This window comes from Coenobita brevimanus, chromosome 18 (assembly GCF_032717465.1).
Source record: "Coenobita brevimanus isolate Jiangsu-jjx chromosome 18, ASM3271746v2, whole genome shotgun sequence".
Classification (NCBI taxonomy): Eukaryota; Metazoa; Arthropoda; class Malacostraca; order Decapoda; family Coenobitidae; genus Coenobita; species Coenobita brevimanus.
The window spans coordinates 30,819,611-30,827,787 of record NC_136971.1 but is presented as its reverse complement, the minus strand read 5'-3'; positions in this window follow the sequence as shown (position 1 = coordinate 30,827,787).

Below are 8,177 nucleotides of genomic sequence, written 5' to 3'. Positions count from 1 at the left end.
AGGACAATTCTGGTGGCAGTCGTTGTTGTGGTAGGTGCGGTAACATGGATAGTTATGGTGGTTGTGGTAGGTGAGGTAATAGGGATAGTTGTGGTGGTAGTGGTGGTTGTGGTAGGTATGGGAACAGGGAGAGTTGTGGTGATCGTGGTAGGTGTGATGGCATACTGAGGGACATACCCGAGGGAAGAGAAAGGTATACAAACACATGCACACAGCTCTGAGAGTGTGGGCAGACTAATAAGGATTAGCTGTGCTCCATACGAAACATTTTACACATTCTACCCTTCTACCCATCCTTCCCGTACCTGTCCCCCTCTCCCTCTCTCTCTCCCTTCCCCTTCCCCAACATCTCCCTCCCTCCCCATCGTCCTCCCCTTCTCTCCCCTTCCCATAATGAACGAAGAACATTGGTGGTCACACAGCCTCCCCTCTCAACCTCCGCATCGTAACTTAACCAGTAAACTCTACCACTCTCTTTATCACGTCGATCAGACTGGTGGACTTAGTCAGTTTTCTCCTGGATATAAAGCGACTACAGCGGGGCGTATCATAGATGATTATAGGGCAAGATCGAGACTATGTAATGTAACGGGGGTGGGTGTTTACGACGGACCGTTTTCCCTTTCATGCTAACTGCCACCTGAATATAAAGTCAAAGCACAACCCGTCCCCTTAACTCCAGTTATTGCATGCATAAGAAAAAAAGGGTAATATAACGGCTAATTACCTTAAATTATATCTTATTAAAGTCTAGGTTATAATTTAATAAAGTACACACATTATCCTGCCTACTTAGGACCACCACTACTAAAAAATACTAATACTCAAGACACGGGTAAGTGGGGCGCTTGAGGTAGGGCTCAGAGGTAGGTGTGGCGAGGTGACTATCAGGCACGGTGTCTCCACCGAAACATCTGCTAGGGCCTTTCTACCGAGATCATGGTAGCACCTTACCTAGGTATATCTTCTCCCAGCACCTGTGCCTTGGAATTTATTTGATTTACACTAGAAACATAATACTATATGTGATCCTAAGTTCACACTAATGAGTAAGTACAAGTTACAGAATTGGCAGAGTACATATTATGATATTTGTTTGAAAAAGTAGTAGGAAATAAAATTTTTATGAGCTAGAGTTATACTTAGATTAGGTAAGTTTACCCTTAAACTTCCAGTTGCTTCCAACGACCCGGAAAAAGTAAAGATTCTAACTTTTATTAATTTACCACTATGAGCCATTAATTAACTTATATTTAGTTACTACTTGGAATGTAATCACTAGTTTTAAACTGGCATACAGGAATGATTCTGTACTAAAACACTGCCACGACAGTGAATAAAGGCTTTTTCCAGCAGGCCGTTCACTTCTTTTCTCTTAATCACTTCTCAGTTTATGCTAAGACTACTTCAGGCTACATTTAATGTGTCCATGAGGAATATGCGTGTGAGTACTAACCTCTTTAGGGGGTCAAAATAACCTACAGATCCACGGGGAGTATGAGTGCGAAAAGGATCCCTGCCCAGGACTGCTCCGCGTCGTGTTATAGACAGAGGCGAGGGGAGCCGCTAAAGGGATGAGACGAGGGAAAATTCCATTTACCAACTTTTTTCTTAGCTAATTTTTCAGTATGAATTTAATATGAGAGGAAGAGTTATCGAATATGATTGTTATCATGCACTCTTCTGTTTTTAATACTTCAGTTATACCTCACCACCTTCTATAATCATACCATCAACATAATAGGCCAGGATCATGGAAGGGAACCTGAAAAAAAATTCGAGATAGCTGATTTTTTCAGGAAAGCTACTTGGAAGCATGCCAAGTTGAAATCCACAAACATTCTAAACATTTCACATGAGCTAGCCGTGTGAGACGAAAATCCATGATGGCCGCCAACGGCATGGGACTCTTATATAACTTTGAGACCAGAAGTCACAGATGGTCATGTAATACTCTTTTTTAAAGGTTTTTGAGTATAAGAAAACCATTTTACCATTATTTCAATGATTTACTGATGTATGTTCAATGTATGATGAAGGTAATGATATTCAAGATATGAAGGCAATGTACTGTTTTAAACAAAGTGGTAAAGTCAACACATTTAAAGCCAACAACCAGCATTAACTTTTGCCAGCAGCAGTTATTGAACTACCGTGTTTTTAAATAAAATATTTATTTAGCATCATATCTAGTAATGGTCACAATTATAGCATGGGGACGTACTATCTTCTACATCAGGTGGGCATGGATTAGCACAAGATTGGCCAATACACGAGGAACACATCGGTGTACAGTTAAGTCCTGCTTTCCGACATTTACATCTCTTAACACACATTTGTTTACACCCACATAACACAGTGAGAAGAACATGCTCTGTTGCTACTGGTCTGTCAGTCAAAATGGGATTGAGCATTCCACCTTGAAGCTCCCAACCCCAGTCAGTAGGATTTAGATCTTCAACATTGCCCAACCACTTCTGAACTGCAAAGTAGGCTCGTTATGAGTGATACTTTGCAGCTGAGGATGTAGGAGGTAGGCTCTGAAGTTGGAAGCTGCTGAATGCCTTGCTCAACGTCTGCTTGTACTGGACAAATCTCAGCTTATCAAGTGTTGTACATGATGGATTGGCATTATATAACTTCATTAAAAATATTTCCTCCACTCTGGCTATTTCTTCATGGCTGACAATACTCTTCTTAAACACCTCCAACGTCCTCATACAAATATTCAAACAGGTGACCCACTCATCCAGGACATGTTGTAAGATGTCGGGTTATTAATCTGCATGCAGCTGTGATTCTTGATTTCAGATGAGGCAGCACATTATCTTCTCAACATATACAACGTCACTGCCTTACCTGGAATCAGGAATCACAGCTGCATGCTGAGAAATAACCCCAGACATCTTTCGTGTCCTCGATGAATGGGTCACCCTTTTGAATATTTGTATGAGGCACGACGGTCAGCACTTCGAACAAATACTCTAATCATCAGTTTTCCCTATGGTTCGTGACTCGCGAGACACCTTGTATTTATTTCTCCCTAAGTAATCCTGCTTCTTTAATTCCAGATCAGTTCTATGGTACTTCGTAAGAAAGATTGGAGAAGAAACGTACCGGTAATTATTTTCACCTGAGAAGCCTGAGCGGGTTTTTCTGTGACCACCGTTGTATAGGTATGTAGGACGTAATGCTGCTAAAATTTGCCAGCGATATCATGGAGGACAGTGCCACTGAGAGAGAGAGAGAGAGAGAGAGAGAGAGAGAGAGAGAGAGAGAGAGAGAGAGAATGATAATTAAAAAAAAATTCTACATACGTACAGGACTGGGATGATTAGGCTAATGTTACGTAATTTTGCTAGGATATTGACCCTTCATCAGACCAGAAGTACTCTGTGAAGGCCTCTCTCACATTGCTGGCTACTGTATTCTTTTGTAGCTTTTTTCTGTTGAACTTGATAATCGAACAATGTTAGAGTTTTCTTCCCTAGTCCGGTTTGCTGATGCATTGATGCCCTCTTGTGTAGAATACATACAGCTTTCTTTTCTCTAAACACAAAGTCGGTATTTCAGCATACTATTTTCTAGTAGTGCAGACTTTTGTAAGTATGCCATGTCTTCAGACTTTGTTGCCAGAGATGAATCATGCAGAGAATCGGTGAGTCCTTTAACCCATGGCCTGACGAGAGGTTGCTATGGCAATTTAGAGATTCAGATCACAACGCATGATTAAACTATACTTGTAACCTTGACGTTTGGCCTATTGCCCTCAAACCTATTATGATTGGTCTTTGTCTGTCAAACGTTCAACCAAATTTGGTTAAAGTCGGAGAAGAACTCGTTATTTAGCTTGGCCGGAACTTTTCTGACTGCGGCTGTAATCTCCCAGAATTCCGCAAGTCTTTTTTTCCTTGGGAAGGTAGGGGTGTTCTTAAACTGAATAAAATCGGCTGGAAGTAGCAAGTATAAAATACCCAAAGGTGTGGCGTCCCTCTTTTCTGGAAGGTTTAATTCAACCCAAAATACCATTCCGGCATCTTGCAATTTGAGTGTTATACGCACATGTCTGTGATACAGCCACACATGTGAACTAATTACAGTTCTGTTATCTTGAAATTACATATGAAGGGTTAGGATAAAGCATATTGTAAGTGGCATCTGTGGCTGTTGTCTGCGTTATTAGGGGTTAACAAAACTCCAGCTTCGCCTGATGCCTGTTAGATTATTCCCATTGCAAGGCACAGCATGGAGTGCAAAACATACAAAAGCCATTAGCTACAAAGAGTACCTCCACCAAAACAACCATGATCCCACACTCACACACAGTCCATCAGTTATTGTTTCCTGGTAGCAAACACCAAGAGCATGTTGTTGCTTTAAAGAGTAAACGGAAACATTATTTCGTAGTACCTCCTCTTTAGCTATTTATTTTATATAGTATACCCATTCCACTGCGTCTACTCAACATTTAGAGCTCCCTGATGCCTCATATCATAAAGAGTCATCCACGGACAGATTCATAACAAATATCTCTCAGCTTAAGATTATTACCTAAAAGAGGAAAGGTGTATGTAGAGGAGGTGAAATATTAGACGAACTTTTGTCCCTGACTGTACATTACTAAGGCAAACTAACTCGATAATAGACACATAAATAACATATGAGAAAACAACAGGGAGTAATATGCACAATAAAACACTAAGGCTAAGTGGTCTCTTATGCCATGTAGAATACGGTCCTGTGACTTGAAACTGTTACATCATGATCTATTTTTTGTTGTGTCACGGGGAACTAAAGCATTCTCGCCTCCCACTTCCTCATCCTCTCTCGCCTTGCCTCCCCTCCTCCCTCCTTACCAGGTATGGTTCGGGAAGTGAGGTGTGGGAAGTGTTCTAAGAATTTCCCAAAACTTGAACCAAACCACCCCATCAGAGAAGGCCTTCCTGCCATGTCATCTGGGGGTGACGATTTCAGCTCTTTTATTTATTTATTTATTGCTTTTCCACGTAAATATAATTGGTTGCATAAAGAAATTGACCCACTGAATACTTTTTTTGTTTATTCTTGTTACTTCCTGACAATTTCATCCAACGTAGGGAAGGACTGTGAGTAAACGAGTAAACGAAAGTTGTATCTAACACCTGCAGTTCGAAAAAATATCTCCAATGTTAAATAAAACGACCTGGTGATATAAAGAATATAATAAGCAAGATAAAGAACAACTTTGATGGTCGTACACAACCCAAACTTATCTACCACCAAAAAACACACCCCAGAAAATGCCCTTTGTATCTGGACATATACCTCAGACACACCTGATGTGTACTTCAGACACACCCGATGCTTACCTCAGACACACCTGACGCGTACCTCAGACACACCTGAGGCTTACCTCGGACACACCTGATGCGTACCTCAGACACACCTGATGCTTACCTCGGTCACACCTGATGCGTACCTCAGACACAGCCGATGCTTACCTCAGACACACCTGATACGTACCTCAGACACACCCGATGCTTACCTCAGACACACCCGATGCTTACCTCAGACACACCTGATGCGTACCTGAGACACACCTGATGCGTACCTCAGACACACCTGATTAGTACCTGAGACACACCTGATGCGTACCTGAGACACATCCCAAACAAACCCAAAAATAAAACAAAATATATCAATAGGAGTGAATGGATTATATAGAAATACACTGAAAACTATTCAGACTGAATGTTAATTAGAAGTTAACTGATGTCCTGTATAATAGTTAAACTAGTAAACAATACCAATACAGTATTATCATTATATTATCTATCTATCTATCTATTGCCAGACGCCTTAATCCCGTTTGGAGTGGTCACAAACAAATCACCTCCATGTCGCCCTGTCCCCCGCCATTTCACTGCCCTGCTCCCAACTCACTCCCCGCTCTCTCATATACCTCTCCACCCCATCCCTCCATGTCATCCTCGGCCTCCTCCTCCTCCCTCTTCCCCCCTCCACCTCACTCACATACACTCTCTTCGTCAGTCTTTCACATTCCATTCTCTCCACATGGCCAAACCATCTCAGTGTGTTCCACATAACGCTTCCTATCACATCCACATGCACACCACAACGCTCCTTTATATCCTCATTCGTCAGCCTGTCTCTTCATATGACTCCACAGGCTACTTTTAAATAACTCATTTCCACTGCTTTCACTTTTGACTTGTGTCCTTCCAACAACGTCGAAGCTTCACTTCCATACGTTAGAGTTGGTATCACAATACTGTCATGTAGTAACTTTTTTACTTCCATGCTCAATTCCCTGTTTCGTATCACTGCTTTCAATGAACCAACAACCTTTCTTACCTGCTGTACCCTTTCAAGCACTTCACCCTCCGAACCTCCATCCTTACTCATCACACTACCCAAGTACTTAAACGTACTCACATTTTCCAATTCCTCACCATCCAACGTCGCTGTACATTCACTGACTTCACCCTCTCAAAGACCATCACTTTACTCTTCCCTACATTCACCTTTAGATTCCGTTTCTTACACACTCTCCGTAACTCATCCACCAAGCCTTGCAGCTCTCCTTCGTCTTCACTCAACAACACAGTATCATCTGCAAACAACAATACAGAGAGTTTCCAAACACTATCCTCTCTCACCAGGGCCACTCCAACATCCACCACCCTACCTTGTACCTGTTTTATTACCCCATCCATGTACAGATTAAACAACCATGGAGACATGACACATCCCTGTTTCAACCCAACTTTCAAAGAGAAAAATTCACTTAGTTCACCATCCACACTCACTGCAGCCTTAGCACCATCGTACATACTCTTCACAGCATTCAACAACTTCCCATCTACTCCATATATTCTTAACACTTTCCACAATCCTTGTCTGTCCACCCTGCCATATGCTTTCTCCAAATCCATGAAAGCCGCATACAACTCTTTCCCTTCTTTAGAAACTTTTCCACTAAAGATCTAAGAATGAATATCTGATCTACACAACCTCTTCCCTTCCTAAAGCCTCCCTGTTCTTCTCCAACTAATTTCTCAGTTCTTTCTCTAACTCTGTCAATAAGTATCCTACCATACACTTTTCCTATTATACTAAGAAGACAAATGCCCCTATGATTACCACACACTTCTTTTCCCCTTTTTCCTTTGTACAAGGGAATAATTATACCTGACTTCCAATTTTCCGGGACTCTACCTTCCTCGCAGGCCAATCTGCACATCTACCACATCCATTCTACTACTATCTCTCCCCCATGTTTCAGCATTTCACCACACACTCCATCAATTCCAAAACATTTTCTTACAGTCCCTCCACTTTACACTCAAATTCCTTCCAAATTCCTCATTCAGTCTCTTCTTACTCTTTCTTACTAATCATTAATATTATTCCTATTTATTATTATCATTATTATTATTATTTTCTCTGTAGATAAGTCCACAGTACTACTCTCTCTCTCTCTCTCTCTCTCTCTCTCTCTCTCTCTCTCTCTCATTATTATTATTAATATTATTATTTAGTGATAGGTGATGTAGTGTTGCTATTGGGTGTCTGCCCTTTCCTCTCCTCCACCCTTCTTTCCTTCCATCCTCTTCTGTCTTTCTTGCCCTCAGTCTTTCCTCGTCCTTCTGCCTACGAGTGACTTTACACTCCCTCTTCTGTCTTCCTTTCCTTCATTCTTTCCTCTTACTTCTGCCTGTGGGTGACTACACTGAATGACAAGCCAAATGGTTTCCTGTACACCAGGAAACCATTTACTACGCTGGGTGGCAACCATATAACCAAATTTTGGCGCCTGGTAGCTTAGTGGTTAATTACGGCTCTCCAATCGGATTGAGCCGGTGAAAGTTTATATCCAAGGAGTGGTTGGGGTTTATTGCTCATGTAAGGCCATTCAGGGTTGAGTGAGGCTGGTCACTCTTATCTTAAATGTCAAGACCAACTTGCATAGCCCCGGGCTCCTACGCTCCTCATGGGGCAATGAAGGATTGGATGATGGATGGATTATTATTATTTTTATCAATTATTCTTTTTTCTTCTCTCTAGGCAAGGAAATGTCCATAGTAGCACATTTTTAACCACCTCCCTCCCTCCCTCCCTCCCTCTCTCTCTCTCTCTCTCTCTCTCTCTCTCTCTCTCTCTCTCTCTCTCTCTCT